Below are 17,504 nucleotides of genomic sequence, written 5' to 3'. Positions count from 1 at the left end.
GCCCTGCAGGGAGGAAGGGAGGCCTGGCAGGAGGAGGCGGGGTGTGGAGGTGGGCAGTGAAGAGGCCCCCAACCTGCACAGCCTGGGGCTCTGCCTGGCGGCCCCTGCGGGTGGGAGGCATCCCAGTTGTGCGTACAGAAGCCATCAGCATGGAAGAATGCACCACCCCGGTCAGGAGCGTGCAAGCTGAGAAGCCAGGAGGGGCAGCGGTGAGGAGAGTTCAGAGCCCGGGGCCCAGGAGCTGTTGGGAGGGAGGCCGTGGGTGCTGGGGGCGGAGCTGGCAGGGGCTCACCGGGAGGGCCTGGCCCAGGCCTGTGGCAGGGTAAGGGGGCAGGAGAGGGCAGAGGGGAATGCCAGGACAGCCAGGTGACCCCTGGGGTCTGGGGCTCCAGGAGTCTCGGAGCTGTTCCATGTGGAACAGTGGCTGGCATCACAGAGCCTGCGTGGGGCAGTCACAGCACAGGGGCTGCTCCTTGGTGGGGGGCAGGGGGGTAACCTACCCTTCAGTGGAGGAGGGTCTGGGGCTCAGCCCTGTGTATTTCTCTTGCCTTTTAGGGTTGGGGTGCCTGGACAGTGTCCCCCAGACATGGAAGTGCCACTCTGGGGTTCCCAGGTGTTCAGCACCCCGAGCCATGGGCGACGCCTGTCCTCGCTTCCACATACCCTGCTGGGGTCTCCTGCAGAAGCACAGGGTCCGTCTTTGCCGCCAGCTCTCCAGGGACCCTCAGGCCCTTCTGGTTCAGGCTCAGACTTGCGGCAGGACTGGGGCTCAGAGCCAGGGCCCCACGCCCTGAGTGTGCCTCCTCCCTCTCCAGGGGATAGTGAGAGCGCCCACTCCCCAGCTGTTGGCCGCCACACCTGTTCTGGCTGCCCAGTGTCCAGGCTCATCAATGGTCACACATTGGGACTCTCTCCAGTCCTGGCCTTCCAAAGCTGGTCCTCTCTGGCCAACAAGCACCATACACACCCATCCCAGGCCTCACAACCCAAGCTCACTCTCACTCTCTCTCTGGCTCTGTCCTGTCTGGGTCTCCTTTACCAAGGTCCTGCTCTGGCCGTGGCTGTGCTGCCCGCCCCCCCTCCCCGGGAAGTTCCATCAGCATCACCCACTTGGCCAGGAAAACATGAGGTCCCTGCAGGCCCCAGCTGGGCACGGGAGATGCTGGACAGGATGGGCCCCGATCTGAGCATCAGATGGGAGGACAGACTGGCCGAGGACAGCCGCCACGGGCCCGTCGCTAAGGACACATTGGCTAAGAATTTCTAGTACAGTCTGCTCAAGGGGCTTGGGATCAGCTCAGAGAGGGCCCCAGAGAGAAGCAAGGGGAAGAGGAGGAAGGGGCACGAGGACGTCCTTGCCCAACCAGCAGGGCAGGCTGCCCCATGGGGCAACAGCAGCTGTGGCCAGCGTGGGGCAGAGCTGGCATTCAGGGTGGCCCCCGAGCCAGCCTCTTACTGACGCGTGACGCTGGGGAGAGACTGCGCCTCCGGGGGCCCCTGTGTCCTCACACCCCTTGCTGGATGCAGTGAGGACTGAAGGACCAGGAAAGGGCTTCAAGCAGTGATGTCACCAGGGTCCCTTCCAAGCCCTCGCTGCACCCAGGCGCGGTGCTAAGGACGCGGGAGCTGCAGGGTCATCGACACCTCCTTGTGATGGACATGTCGAGTCCAAGTGAGTAACGCAACCTATGCACACACATGCACAGGCATGTACTGCATGCACAACACACAAACACATACAACATGTATGCATGGCATGCACAACACACATGTGTGTTCCTGTATGTGGCGTCTGTACATGCAGTCCCCACAAAACCTATGCAGGAGGGGTTAGCATCCCCACTTTAGAGATGAGGGAGTGAATGAAAGTGCTGGCCCATGATGCAGGCAGACCCCGTGGGAAGCTGACTGGAAGAAGGAAGGGCAGGAACATAACCCAGGCCCAGCAAGGCGAAACACGAGCCCACACTTGCATGACAGCTCATGAAGCTGGGGGCCTGGCCCAGTCTACCACAGGTGAAGCGGGAGACAGACACCCCCCCGCCCCAGGCTCAAAGCTCCTCCTGCTCCACCACGCTGACCCCGCACAGCGGACAGCCCAGGGCACATCCCACTACTTGGACTCCTGCTCCACCACGCTGACCCCGCACGGCAGACAGCCCAGGGCACATCAGCCTCAGCAGTGGCTCCGTGGCCTTGCCAGGACCTCACTTCCCATGTCAACCGCCCTCCTGTCTGTCAGCCTCAGCCTCCACCCCAGCTTCTCACGGCCACCAAGATGGCCACTAACCGTCCCCAGGCCCACTGTCTGCCAGCAGCGCTCACAGGAACAGTGCACCTGCTGCCCCCTTCTTAGAACTCTTCGTTTACGTATTTCACCCTTAATGTTAATTAGTTTGTTCTTACTTTTATTTGAAAGGCAGAGAGACAAAGAGAGAGAGAGCTTCCATCCTCTGGTCTACTGCCCAAATGCTCCTAACACTCAGGGTTGGGCCAGGTCAAAGCCGGAAGCTCAGAGCTCAATCCAGGTCTCCCATGTGGTGGCAGGGACCCAGGTGCTTGAACCATCACCTGCTGCCTCCCAGGGCAGGGTGTACGTTAGCAGGAAGCTGCAACGGGGAGTAGAGCTGGGACTCCGCCCCAGGCACTCCCATAAGGGACGAGGGCACTCGAGCCGCGTCTCAGCCGCTGGTCCCCACCCCCTCCCTGAATTCTGCTGCCCATCTCTGAGCTGGTCACTGCGGCCAGAAGACCTCACGTTCCAACTCACGACTGGAGTCGCGTCTGTGCCCAGAGAGCAGGCCCAGCAGGTGTCGGGCAGAGAGGGCTGACCCTGGGGCGGCCTCCCCACTCGAGGGTGTCCCCGTGCCCCTTCCCCAGGAAGCTGTCCAACCGCGGGCTGCAGGAGCATGGTATGGTTTGCAGGCTGCTCTCCTGTCCGTGCGCTGTGGTCTTTGCCTGCCTGGCATGCACAGGAGTGGCCCACTGGTCACGACACAGCCTGGAGCCCCAGTCTCCGCCTCCTCCATCCCCAGCCCAGGGAAGCCTCGTGACCTGGCTGAGCCAGTCACTGCAGTTCCTCTGGCCTGTGACAGCCACCGAGCCCCAGGCACAGTCCTGTGGTCTTTGCAGCAGCTGCTGGAAAGAGAACCATCTCTCGCTCTCTCCTCTCCCCTCTTTTTGCAAGGGTGACTGAAGCAAGGCCCCAGGCTGGAGCTGTCATGGCACACAGCGAGCCGCCTAGGGACAGAAGCAGCACAGAGGGAGACAGAGCCCGGAGCAGAAACAGGGCCGGGAGCCATCCTGGAGGCACTGGGTCCAGGCACTGTTAGGCCCACCTCTTTCTGCCACGAGAGGCCAGAAATGCTTCATCTGCTTGGGCCAATCTGTGTGATGCACTGTCCCCGTCACCGGAGCCACAGGGTCTGCCTGATGCGGCAGCAGGGGACAACTGTCCTAGCCTTGTGGCGCCTTCCCCAACGGCCTGGTGGAATTCATCCCCGGTGCTCTCCCAGACACACCCATGCCAAAGGTATCCTCCGCCCGCTAAGGGGGTCTCCTTGCGTGTCCATCTCCTCCATCCCCTCTGAGAGGCCAGAAGCTCCTTCAGGGGTCTGGGGAAGCAGAGCTGGGTTCTGCATCAGACACGCCCATCTCAGTCCTGCCCCGCCCATCCAGCTGTGTGACCTTGGGTGGGGACTGCACCTCTCTGAGCCTGGGCCTCCTCTGTAAACCTGGGCCGGGCATTCACAGGGAAGGTGTGGCTTGAGATTCGGTCTCACCATCTTCACAAGCAACTGCCTTGCGTCTCCTGCGGGTCAGGTACTGTACTCTGGGTGGGAAGAGGTCACAGTCTGGAAGGAGCGAGGGGAGACGACAGGTGAGCAACGTGGAGGGGATCTACGCAGAGCCACGTGGGCAGGAGCTCGGCCTCCAGACCTCTGCACCTACTAGAGGTAACTGCCGGGGGCCGGCACTGCGGCGCAGGAGGTTAGGCCTCCGCCTGCAGCACCTGCATCTCATGTGGGCACCAGTTCCTGATCCGGCTCCCTGCTTGTAGCCTGGGAAAGCGGCAGAGGATGGCCCAAGTGCTCAGGCCCCTGCACCCATGTGCGAGACCAAGAGGATCTTTGCATCAGCTCAGCTCCAGCTGTTGCAGCCATCTGGGGAGTGAGCCAATGGATGGAAGACCTCTCTCTCTGTTTCTCCCTCTCCTTGTCTCTAACTTTGCCTCTCAATAAAAATACATAAAAAAAAAACTTTTTTAAAAAAAAAGTGACTGCTGAGCACTCGTGGAGTAGCCAATAGGGCTGAGGACCCATGGGTTTCATTTCTTGAATCTGAAATAATTTAAATTCAACAAAACAAAACACCACCAGGTGATGCCAGCCTGGGTCCTGTGCTGGGTTAGCTCTCAGCAGCCCAGGGTGTGTGTGGAAGGCACTGCTGGGTTTCCTGCTGTCCCCTCTCCCCCAGGAGAGGTCCCCAGCTCACCCCACATGCACTCTGGCCACCCTCAACCTCTGCCAAGGACACCTGGTGAACCCCACCTGACACTGGCCAGGCCAGACTCTCCTGGGGTGGGGGTGGGGGGGTGGAGGGTAGACACTAGGGGACCAGAAGCCCTTAACAAGCACACCAGCCTTAGGCCAGCTCCCTCCCCTCTCTGGGCCTCAGTTTCCCCATATGTAAAATGGGAGGGAACAGAAAACACCCTTGCAGTTCCTTCCCAGACCCACTGTTCAGGAGGGCAGGAGAGCTGCCTCTGGGCTCAACTGTCCCTTGGGGACAAGTGGCAGAGGCCCAGCCTGGCTCGGATGCGAGAAGCGCAGGGTAAGCGTCGGTGTGGCTGTGCTGCCTCCCGCCAGGGGTGTCGGAGCCCGTCTCCCTCTCTCCAGCCTCTCAAGGTGGGCTTGCATTTGGCCCCCTGGCCTGGCCGCTTCTGGCTTAAGCTTTCACCCTGGGCTCGCTGACAGGCTCCCCTGGGGTTACCTGTCCACGCATCTGCCGATCAGCATCCCCCTAGGGAGTAGGACGCTCTGCAAGGCCAGCCTGTTCTCATGACCTGATGGACAAGCCGGCTGCGGTGAAGAGCCGCTCCTGGTTGTTGCGGGACGCAGGAAGAGAGCTCGCAGATGGTGTGTGGGGTACCTGCAACCTGAGGTGCCCTCCTCGCCAGCCAACCCTGCTACCCACATGACAGCTGAGCCCGGGAGCCACCTGTACCCCATGCCGGTGCTCACGGGCCTGCACACTGCACAACCAGACACCCATGTGGAGCTTCCTGCTCCACAGCGGCCGCCCAGAACTCGGCCTCCCAGGGCCTGCACTAAAGAGATTACGGGCCTGTCTTTCAGAAGAAACTCCGGGCCTCTGGGCTGGCTCGGCTAATCCCGACAAAGGATTACAGGCCCCTAATTAATTCTCCGAATCTGATGGCAATGAGAACGCCAGCCCGTCCACCCGCCTTAATGAGTTTAATCGACTGGACTTGATGATTTTATTCGGAACCTAGGGCCTCAAATTAAGCTCTTAAAAATGTACTTGAACTTGATTGGCAGCCGTAATCCCAACAAAGTCTGTTTAATCCTTGGGCTGCCCAGGCAGGGGCGGCCTGTGCAAGGCCCTGGGCACACGCGCACCTGCAGCAGGATTGCCTGGCTCCCCTCGCACCTCCCTCTGGGACTGGGGCTCCTTGGCCTCCGATCTTCAGGCCAGGAGGTGGTAGGACCCCTGCCCTGCCCCAGTGCCCACCAGAAAACTCCTATTCTCCCTTGAAACCCCACTCCAAGCCTGCACCTGACTCTCCCTCAGCACCCTGCCTGGGTCTGGTCACACTCCCCAGCCTGGTACTGCAGAACAGGAGAACCCACGGAACACCACCAGGTGGTTGCCACAGAGGCCATCCTAGACCAGCCAGCCCCAGGGACCCGATAAGGACTCCTAGTCCCTGAGCAAGCACAGCCCAGACCAGCTGAGCTCCTCTGGCCCAGCCCAGGCGCCCCGGACATGCGAGCTCAGCCTGGACAGAGGAGCACGACCGAGACCACCAGGGCAGTTTGCCGATCCTTAGCAGTACGGTTTGATACTGGGTTTAGAGGTGGCTGGAAGATGGCCCGGGGCAACAGCACACCTCCCTGAGTGGTGCAGCTCTCTGCGCAGCTATAGTGGGCTATAGTGGGCTCTGCCTTCAACCCCCAAGGCCTCAGCACACTTAGAAGCACCAGCCCCTGCACCCGAGCAAAGCCGACCCAGAACCCCCAGGCTCAGTGGAACCCGTGCACCCCAGCTCCGCTGACTAGCAGTCGCAGTGGGCTCACTGCTCGCGCTAACCTCCTGTCCTCACGCCCACCAGCCAGGTCTCCCTAGTGTCAGGTCCGGAGAACAGGGCCCAGAGGATGCATCCCCCTCCCAGAAGGCACTGGGCTCTGGGCTCAGACGGAGCTACCTCCTTCCCAGGGACTGGTTCTGCGGATCCAGCAATGGTCAGAGGCATCGAATAAGACAGGCTCACACACATACACATGCACGCAAACACACATGTGCACGCATTTTCACATACTTATGTGTACACGCACATAGACCACACGCATGCATGTGTACATGTGTGTGCACGCACATACGTGTGCACATCTGCGCGATGCACACTTTTACATGCCTGCACACATGCACACACAATTAACTCTGGTCAAGGACAGCTTAGCCTGCAATTGTTGACTGAGAAAGTCAGAGAGGACAAAGGAAGCCAGAAGGCGATTTCACCATCAGACTGGCCGAGCTCCAGGTGTTTCCAGTGTGCTGTGCCGGCAAGACCATGGGGAAGCCAGGGCTCCTTTCTTGCCATAGGGAGGGTCCCGTGGAGCGCCCTCCACAGACGCAATGGGGCAAGGGCCTACAAAATGACCCAGACTTCTCCCTGCAGCCTCGCAGTCCCCCTGCAGAATGTCCCCCTGCAGAGGCACCCCCACCACGCCCAGGTGCAAAGTGGCTCCAGGCCAGGAGAGACACACCACAGCGCTAGGACAGCCGTGGCCAGGCCATTTGCCCGTGCGAATGCAGTGCCTGTTATCCAAAAAGAGCAGTGACAAAGCTGCGGAGACAAAGTGAATGACATTGCTGGCTGAGCAACAGGACAATCATGGTTGCCAGGGTGGTGGAGGGGGTCCCAGAGCCGGGGGGGGGGGTCCCACCCCACCTGCTGCACCCCTGACGCCTGCCTGTCCTTCCTGTGGGGGTCACCATCTCCCTGCCCTGAGAAGCTGACCCTTCACCTTCTCTGTCTGCAACAGAGGGGTGCCACCAGCCTCCCACCCCCTCCTCACCCTCGGCCCTGCCACCACCCAGAGCCGTGTCTGAGGCTGCAAAGGAGCAGGGTGGCCCGCACCCCTGGGCTCCCAGCGCCTGTGAGCCAAGCAGGCAGGCGGCTTTGATGAAATTTTCAGACTCCATGCATCTTTCAGGAGGCCAGTGTGGAGGAGTCAGGCGTGGAGAGGGAAGCTCCCCGGACGCCTGCATGCCAGGTCTGAGCCCTGAGGCCGGGGAAGGGCGGGGGGCTCGCATCAGTCAAGGCAGAGCAGCAGGCCCCAGCCCCCAACACTCCACATGGGGTGAACAAGCCTGGGAAGGCAGCAGGAGACTTGTTCAACCCCTGCCCCTTCAGTGGTCCCAACATTAGAAAATGGACACAGGGTCAGCTCCCACATCGCCAGGTCCTGGCAGGCTGGTGGGGTCAGGCTCTGCCCTCCCTGGCCACATGGGTGCCCGCCTGGCTGAGCCTCCATTTCTCTGGCTGGGAAGGGGACAGTACACCCACCTGGTGAGTCTGCCCAAGTGAGGTGACCCTGGCCACCAAGATGCTCAGGACTCCCTCTGTCCACTCTTCCTCCACTGTCTTCGCCAGCTTGAGAGAGGCCCGTGCTCATCACTCCTTGCCTCTGTGCTCTGAGAGTCTCTGGGGCATGATGGAGGCCCATAAACAGATAAGTGATCCAACAGGAGGAGGGGTCCCCAGTCCCAGGCTGGGGCCCTGGCTTCTTGGGGCACTCTGCACCACTGGAGCATGTGAGGCCAGAGGAGCCCCTACTGGCTCAGGGGCACAGTGGGCTACATGGCAGGGACCCAGCTCCTCACACCTGCCCAGTGTCCCAGACTGGGCTTCTGCAGGTTAGACAAGAATCCAAGTGTGTCTGGGGGGTGTGCAGGGGGGCTTTGCCAAGGAAGGCAGTGGAAAAATGAAAAGGGCTGGGCAGGCTGTAAACAGGTTGCCATTGAGGGTGGCTGCAGGGGACCCTAGAGGCTCATGGGACACCCATAGCATCTCTCTCTGGCACCTCCAGCCTGCTGGGCAGCTGTAAGCCCAGAGCAGAGGTGACAGACACAGCTCTGATGTCAGCTGTTCCACCCTCCCTGAACATGTCAGGTCAGTGTCACTGCCTCCCCCACTGAGAACCTGCCGCGGCTCCTGGTGTCCCTGGGAAGGCACAGTGAGTGGAAAGGACAGGGGGACAGCCCGGCCCCGGCCCCACCCACAGAGACCACTCCCCCCATTCTACCACCTGCCCCTGGCTGTCTCCCTGGCCCCACCCCCATCCATGCCCTCCCACCAGGGGCTTGCTAAGCCCAAGCTGGGTGGCAAACGGGTGCTGGCAGCCTTGCACGTGTCACTGGGCAAACACTTCTGGGTCGGGCCATGCCATGGCACAGGTTAGTCCTGCACGCTCTCCTGTCTTTACAGATGGGGAAACTGAGGCCCAAGGGGGTCACAGCGACTTGCCCACATCTCCCAGCTAGAAGAACAGAGCTGGGGTTGAAACCCAGGCCTGTCTAACACCAGACACCACCCAAAGGACAGACATGAACTCGGGTTCTGTGTGGCTGCCCCTGGACCCCTAGGGAGTCTGGCTGACACCCACACCCTCTGGCATGACAGAGATGCATGCTGGGGACTCTGGCTCTGGGTTCTGAGTGGCACTCTGCCCCCACCACATCTGGGCATCCCCCCACCCAGCCCCAGTCCTCTGGGTTCACCCACTCCTCTCTCTGCCCAGTCCCCATCTTCTCTCTGCTCAGTTCAAGGACTCCGGGATGTCCTTCCTGGGCTACTGTGTAGAGCAACATGTTCTGCTGCAGACCAGATCACCTCCGCGTGCCCCCTTGCCCTCCCCGTCACCCCACCAGGCCACAGGATCTGCCCTGCTGACCCTCCCACAATTGGTCACCGTCAGCCACCTGGGTCCCACACTTTAGCTTGCTGCTCTGTCTGCCGGAAGCACCTTCCCCCAGCGCATTCCCTGGGTGACCCCTGTATCCTCCAAGGCCCTGAGGCTCCACACAAGAAGTCCCACCCATTAGGCCACCCTGCTGTGAGGCAGCCCAGGCCACGTGGAGGGGCCACTCACTGCCTAACTGCCAGCCCTGGCACCACATAAACACGAAAGTAAGCCCCACTCCTGGCTTCCCCAGTCATCCCAGACAAAGCCAGCACCTACTGAGCCCTTCCCAAATCCTGCCCACACAGTCTGTGGGTTCAACAAAGGGGTTCACTGTGATGCACTGAGTTAGGGTGGAGCCACACATTCCCACGCCTCCTGGCTGCACCTGGAGCCCCTGGAGGGCAGGCCCGACCTGTGCAGGAGCAAGGCCAGGACAGATCTTTGGCTTCAGCAAACCATCCGCTGGATCTTTTAAGGCCATGCCCAGCTTTCCCACAGACAGGGCACGCTGTGAGCCAGGAGTCCACACTCCTGACTCTCTCTCTCTCTCTCGGTCCTAGGACAGGACAGGGTAAATGGGAGCCCTAGGCTCAGCTGAGGGGTTGCTCAGGCAAAGGGTGAGGGGCCCACAGCATGGAAGAAGCAGGAAGGGCGTTGGCTTCATGGCAAAGCAGGGTGCGGGCAGTCTCACCTGGACGCTGGCTTCAACACCCCCTTTCCTGAGTAGCAACCCCCAGTACTCTCAAAGTGTGGGCCAGGCCAGCCACGTCCATGTCACCTGTGATTTGTCAGAGCCCAGCCTGGCCTCGCCAGGTCCCTGCAGTGGAGCAAGGCTTTCCACACCTCTGGGTGATCCTGATGCCAGATCCCAGTGAGCCTCTGCCCCCCTGACCACCTGCCTGCCCATCCTGTAACCAGGGCAGAGTCGGGAGCTGCAGGATTCAGAGCCCAGGGAGGCTGGAGTGGCAGGTGCAGTGGGCAGGACAGCGTACAGCAGGCTGGGGGATGGGACCGAGAGATGGATGGTGGCACATGGGACCTGGGCAGATGGGCTGGAGACTGGCCTGTTGACAAGGTAGCCAACAGCCAGTTCTGGGCACAGGGCACACTAACCCCACATGGGTGGACAGACACAGGTTCCAAGGCCCAGATGCCTGGAAGGGTCTGATGGTTTCTGGAAGGTCCACCGTGGGGGCTGGGATTTGTGATTTTGGAAGAGGGGAGATGGGATTTTATTTAGGCCTTTTTAGCTTACTACCTTCATGCCCCTTTACTGATTCGCGCCACGTAACTGTTCTTTAAGCTATCACCTTTCACATTTCCCGTCCATATCCCCGACTTCTCCGGTGGGGACGGGTGGCTTAGCGCCTCTCTTCAACTGCTGTCTCTTCTCGGCTTCCCCCTCCACCTTTACTCCTAACTCCTCAGCCCCTCATTCTCACTTTCAGCCCCTGCTTCGTCCACGCCACGCCCTGCCCCTGGACGTCAGCTTCTCCCTTGTCCCGTGCCCCAGCCTTCTGCTCGGCAGCTCACTGCTAGACCCTTAGCCTCATTTCCGACTTTTTACTGTGCCATTTCCCCTTACAATCGAAAGTCCTCTTTGATGGGTCCCTTTACGTCTCATTTCTAAGCCTTGCGTCATACGCAAGTATTAATCCTTTCGCTGTTCTGCCCGACTTCCCCTCTGAACCTTGGCTGAGCTTCCCTGTACAAGTTCCCCTCATCTGCATCTCGCTGCTCCTTCCCTTGCATGCCTGTCCACAGGGCTTTGCACACCTGCAGCTTTGGGAGCTGTGCTGGGCTCACCCACCCAGGACACCGTCTCCAGGAGGAAGTCCCCCGTGTCACACCTGGAGCGCACATGGGAGCAGCTATCCTGGCACTCGTGGATGAGAGCCTGGCCTTCAGAGGGCACTGTGGGGCAGCAGCCAGGGGCGGTGAACCTGCTGACCCCACATGGACAGGGGCCGCTGCCCACAGCGACGCCAACTACCACCAGCAGCCCCGACCTGCACCTGGCTCTTCCTTCAAAGGCTCAGAGCAAGATTTTCTCCAAACAAAACATCCCTGGCCTTCATATTCAAAGTGTTCAGAACAATGAAATAGAAAGGAGGGGAGCAGGAAACAGCACTGCGGCAGAGCGGGTTAAGCTGCTGTCTGCACCACCGGCATCCCATGTGGGCACAGGTTTGAGTCCCGGCTGCTCCACTCCTGATCCAGCTCCCTGCTAATGCACATGGGAAAGCATTAGAGGATGGCCCAAGTTCTTGGGTCCCCGCCACCCATGTGGGAGACCCAGAAGAAGCTCCTGCTGGCTCCTGGCTTCAGCCTCGCCCAGCCCTGGCCATCACAGTCATTTGGGGAGTGAACCAGTGGATGGAAGACTCTCTGTCTCTCCTTGTCTCTGTGTAACTCTTCCAAATAAATAAATAAATAAATAAATAAAAAGAAAGAAGAGGAGTTGAATTCCATCACAAGGTAGATTCTTCCCAAAGGATGCCACAGTGAGGCTGCTCATCTGTTTCCTGTGGAGACACAGCTCAGATGCACAGGACAACAAGGTGTACAACAGTGATTATATGGTGTGACCCATTTATGTAAAAAAGAGGAGGAAATCGGGGTGTGTGTGTGTGTGCGTGTGTGTGTGTGTGTGCAGAGTCACACCAAGCTAGGAACACTTGCATCTCTGGGCAAGTCGAGAAGAGGGCATTCCTGTGCTTTATTCTCATTTACTTATTTGTGCTTTATTTGAAAGGGAGAGAGAAAGAGAGGGAGAGGAAAGGGAGGCAGAAGGAGGGAGGGAGGGAGGGCAGGAGAGATCCTCCCTTCACTGGTTCACTCTCCAAATGCCCACAAGGACCAGGGCTGGGCCGGGCCCAAGGGAGGAACCTGCAACTCCATCCGGGTCTTGGACGCAGTACGTGCTGCCTGCCAGGCGCACGTTAGCAGGAAGCTGGAGGTGGAAGCTGAGCGGGGACTCAACCCAGGCACTCTGCATGGGAGGCAGCGTCTCGACCTCTGCACCAAGTGCCTGTCCCGGTTTTATCCTGCACACCCTACAACGAGCATCTACACACTATTACGTGCAATTTAACTTTTGATTTTAAATGAGATGTCAAAGACCAGGTCTTCCAAACAGTTTCTCAGGCTCCCTGTGAGGCAGCCCCTTCACACGTGGCCCCCGCTCACCTGGCAGGAAGCCGGGGCCTGGGATGAGTCAGAATTCTTGGATGGAAGTGACTGGAAATCCGACCCCTTCCGGATATTGCAACAACGTAGTCCTGACAGAGACATGCGCCAAGCCCCTAAGACAAACAAGCAGGGACCTTGGTCAAGGTGAGGCCCTGGACAACCACCCCTTCCTACAGGGGCATGTTCCAGCACCAGGGCCCAACCGCCAAGCCCGGCCACACCTGCTTGTGAGCCAACCACCTGCAGGGGCGCAGTGGCCCATGCTGGCTCTGCCCCCACACCCTTGACGCAGGCACACTTCCACCCGAAAGGGCGCTGACGTTCTCGGACCGGCGAGAATGGGAAGCGGGCTCGGGGTCGGGGTGCAGTTGTCAGCGGCTGCATCTCCTGCGCAGCTCCTCAGAGCCTGCAGGGTTTGGGGGGTAAAAGCACCTTGGCCGAGAAAGCAGTGGGGAGTTTCAGAAGCAAGCTAACTTCCTAGAGCAATCTCATCACACCTGCCCAGGGGGCCACAACCCAAATCTAAGGGTGGGGGTCAGTCTGCAGCATCCATTGCCACTCTCGGAGCCACACCCCCAGTCCTCCCCAGCCGCTAATACTGGCATCTTCCTCCCGCATGGCTGCCTGCCCTGCGCCCTGCGCCCTGCTGCTCTGGCCACGGCGTTCGGGCGTCCTCTGCGGTGAGCTTGGGCGAGTGGGCGGGACATCCAACTCCACGCTGGATGTCCCTGGGCCAATCAGAGCCTGTGGCACACTGAGTCTGCGCGGGACAGGGCCCAGTCTGCAGGTGGAGAGGCAGGGGACAGGGACATGCGGCCGCGAGAGCAGGGTGCACCATGGGGACAGAGTTCCGGCACGGAACCCAGGGCCAGGTCTAAGCAGGCGCCACCATGCCTGGCTGCGTGATCGCGGGCAAGTTGCTTGGTTTTCCTGTGCTCTCAGCTTCCTCCCATGTCAGACAGGCTGGCGAGACCCACGCCAGCACAGACGGCACACACAAACGCTCCTTTCCAGTCTCGACCTTGAGACGGCCGCCTCAAGGGGAGGCGGATCCTGTAAAAGGATCCACCTACCCAGAAAGGACACCTCCTCTTGCCTCTGGAACAGCAGGGGCAAAAAAGGCGGACGGCCCACCCAGCCCAAGTAAGGCAGAAGGTTCACTAATGCCCACCAATCAGGGGCCTCAGTCTCCTCCAGGAGGCGGGGATAACAGGGGCGGAGCAGGAAGTTCTGGGTGTTAACTGTAGACAATGTTCTCCCCATGGAAACCACAACAGTGGAGGATAAATGTTCCTACATAACACTGTGGCCCTCTGATCAAGATTCTCATTCCAGAGAATTTGTCCAAACCCAGCTTGGTCATGAACCTGTCTTGGTTGAAAAGTCCCCAAATAGAAACCTCAAGAGAAAGGAATAGATGGTGGGCAAAGCCAGCAAATGGCTCCCAAGCCTTCCAGCCCAAGACTTATGCCTAAGAAACCCAGAACCCAGTTGGAGCCCTAAATTGCCAGAAAAACCAATAGAAGAATGGGAAATCCTTTTCCCTAATGGAGGGTTCGTGTGACACAAGAATCAGGAAGACTCAACACTTCCCGTGAGGAAGCTTCCACTGGGATAGTCTGGAAGCCTCGTTTAGCCAGCCGTGGTGGGATGGAAGTGGGGGCATAGGAAGCTCTGAGTCTCCAGAGTGGAGACCACTTGGGTTTGGGTACCACCCTTGCTTCCTCCTGGGGGTTTGACCTTGAGCAAGTCTTGGCCTTCGTGAGCCTCATTTCCCCATCTGTGAATGGGGCTGGAACCCACACTCTGCAGGGACTGTCCGAGAGCTTGTGTTTAAGACTCCAAGAATAGGGTCATGGCAAACCCTGTGTGGGTTCCCTCCTTCTCCTCACTCCTAGAGCCAACCTCAACACCAGGGCAGCCCTCTGGCATGGGTTATAGTTTTCTGTGCTCCTAGCAAATGAGCACAAGTTTGGTGACCAAAGCGTCACCCAGTTATTTTCTGACAGTTCCTGCAGGTCAGGTGTCCAGCACAGCTGAACTGGCTCCTGTGCTCAGGGTCCCTCCGGGTTGAAATCCAACTGTCAGCCAGAGCTGGGAGCAAGCTCTCTGCTCACTGGCACAATTCAGTTCATTGTGGTTGCAGGACTGCCGTCCCCTGTTTCTTACTGGTGGTCTGGGGTTGAGGGGGCAGTCACTCAGCTTCTAGTGGCTGCCGCCATGTTCTGACCACATGGCCCTCACGCAACATGGCGGCTCACTTCCTTGGAGCGGGAGGAGACTCACTCCCTGGGCAGCTGGGATGAAGTCTCATGAAAGATCACTCATTCACAGGCAGGAATACCCCACCACCTTGGCCTACCACAGACTGTAGCTAATCCAGGGAGTGGCCATCCCATCATCTTCACCGGCCCTGCATCCACTCACAGGATGGCCTGCCCACTCGGAATCCTGCCCACTGCAGCCCGTGCACGCCTCAGCAATCCCGAGGGCCTCCGATCAAGAAGAGCCCTGACTCTTCATCAATGATGAATCCTGCCTAGCAACTATTGCCAGGCAACAGCTCTTCAGAAGGAGACCTTCAAAGCATGTGGTGGATGCCCCTTGGTTTGGGATGAGGGAATATATAGGTCAGCACGTGCTGAGCCCAGGCCTACGTGCAGGATGACCCTGTCCTGGCCGTGCTGGGTGTCAGGGAGCCTGGTTGGCCCACTGACCAACTGTGGGGCCTTGAGAAAGTCACATTCTGTGCATCTGTCAAACTGGGATCACACCTGAGCTGTCTTCTTTGCAAGGTTGCAGGGAATCCAGGATGGGAACAAAGGTGAGCGAGATGCTTCTAGAATCAATGGTTGCATAAATGCAGGACCCTGAGGGGGTTTCCCCGAATTACAACAAGAGAACAGCTTGGGCCTGGCATTGCCGTTGCAGTTTCACTCAGCGCTCTCAGCATCTACGTTCTGCTCTCCCCTGTGTGGGGTCTTGGGCCCCAGCGGTCTGTCACTCATTTATCATTCACCCATGGATGGATCTCTGTTGAGCGCCTCCTGCAGGCCAGGCGCTGAGGTCGGAGGGTGCTCTGTGGTGTGTGTCAGGTGACTAAGGTTGAGTGGAGAGCGATGAAGACAGCAAGAGGACGAGGCAGCGGTCTGAGGGTGGGGACTGCACTTCTAAATAGAGTGGTCAGAGACGGTCACGCTCAAAGAGGGAACTTTGAGGAAAGACCAAAAAGAAGTGAGGGAGCAGAACGCCAGGCAGATGGGGGACAGGGGGCCAGCAGGGGCAGAGGCCCTGAGGCACGGCGTGTGCTCCACCAGAAAAAGCCAGAGGCATACCGGGGAGGCGGGCAGGCTGATGGCACCACGGTATACAAGCATATGAGTGTGTCTCTGCAAAAGGCCACAGGAACCCCCAAAGGGAAGGATGGGACTACGCGCAGAAGAGTCAGCAGGCCAGCCTGCCACTGCTGGTGCGGCGGCATTGGTCTGGCGCCCACCGTCACTGAAGCCCTCTCCAGCCTGTGCCACAGAGCGGCAAGAATGGCCTCCGTGGGCCACTTCTGCATCCTGTCCCCCGTGTTCCCTAAGGGAGACCACAGACTGCTTTCCCCATGGCCTCCGAAGCCTGCTCCCAGCCCTGCCTTGGAACACCAGGCCCCGTGTCACATGGCAGGACACAGTGCAGCAACTCCATGCACAGCCATTCCCCTAGACTTCCTGGGGTTCAGCAGTGAGCACCCCATGTCCTGGGAAACCCTTCAACCCCAGGCAAGTATGAGCAGTTGCTACAGGAACCGCAGCCACAGACAGCAGTGTCCACCAATTTCAGAACCTGCCATGAAGCAAATCCCAGAAAACGAGCCAAAGCCAGGTCCCATCTACACCAACGCAGCAACGCGTAGGACAAAGCAAGAGGGTGCCGAGGGATAAAGCACTGATGACAGCCAAGAGACGTCTGGCCCAGATGACAGCAGAGGGGTCCCCTTGGGGCAAGCCAGACACCCAGCGCCATCTGAGAGATGATCGCATCACCTCCGTTACCCTGAGACCGCCACACAGGTGTTTGATACCTTTCTAGAAGCGCATTTATACACACACGTCCTACATGCACTTTGATGAGTGGAACGCATTTCATGATTTTATAAAATTATTTTAAGGAAGACTGTCAGGTGCTTTTCTATATAGTTTTTGAGAAGCAATATTTTCCAATGACCCAAAAATGCACGTTCTCAACTCTGCTAGAAAAAGGAAGCAAATAGGCCGGTGAAAGTCAGGAGTGACAAGCAGATGAGGAAGACACACGAGACATGTTAGGAAGCCTCGGGGAGGAGCCGGCGCTGTGGCGTGGAGGGTTAAGCCCCGTGCAATGCCGGCATCCCATATGGGCACCTGTTCCAGTCCCAGCTGCCCCACTCTCGATGCAGCTCCCTGGGAAAGGGAGCCCTAGTACTTGAGTGCCTGCACCCATATGGGAGACCCAGATGAAGTTCCAGGCTCCTAACTACGAGCTGGCCTTGCCCTGGCTGCTGCAGCCATTTGGGGAGTGAACCAGCAGATGGAAGATCTCTCTGCCTTTCCCTCTCTCTTGCTATAACTCTATCAAATAAATAAAAAATTTTTTCTTTAAAAAAAAAAAGCAAGCCTTGGAGAGTATATATATGCTAAACATAGATCAAAAGGGACAAAAGGATCAAGGAGGCACTAAATATTCATGACATGCTAAATATGCATAAGTCAAGTGCAACTCTGAATATTTATGATACAAGAGGCTCTTAATCTTTGTGAGGTCTTAAGCTGGTTACTCGCTGGTGACATCTATTGGGTCCCTCTTACCTCTTCCAGACAGCACCTGTGACTGGCCAGCTGCTATGGGGGGAGGGGGAGAATTACCTGCAGAAAAAGTCCCAGGCACTGGAGCTCTGTCTCTGGGGTGCCCGGTCCACCCAAGGGAGGCACCAGGCAGGGGGAGCCAGCCTGGGCATTACGCTGCAGTGCTCATGGCATACGGGCCTCTGCCCCTGCACCTCTCCTAGGGCCATCACCCCCATCCCTTGTCCTTCACCTCTTGCTGTGTGTGTGTTTAGTAATCTGTGTGCTTTGG

General features: G+C 58.7%; 1 protein-coding gene across 1 annotated transcript in view; it reads right to left on the bottom strand.

Moving 5' to 3' along the window:
• Positions 1 to 17,504, bottom strand: part of LOC149124416 (uncharacterized) — a 66,378-nt gene that overhangs the window by 33,220 nt on the left and 15,654 nt on the right. The window lies entirely within an intron of this gene.

This window comes from Oryctolagus cuniculus, chromosome 10, assembly GCF_051225735.1.
Source record: "Oryctolagus cuniculus isolate XC-2025 breed Fujian yellow rabbit chromosome 10, ASM5122573v1, whole genome shotgun sequence".
Taxonomy (NCBI): Eukaryota; Metazoa; Chordata; class Mammalia; order Lagomorpha; family Leporidae; genus Oryctolagus; species Oryctolagus cuniculus.
Note: the sequence above shows the minus strand (reverse complement) of the source record. Positions and strands in the feature narration are given on the sequence as shown.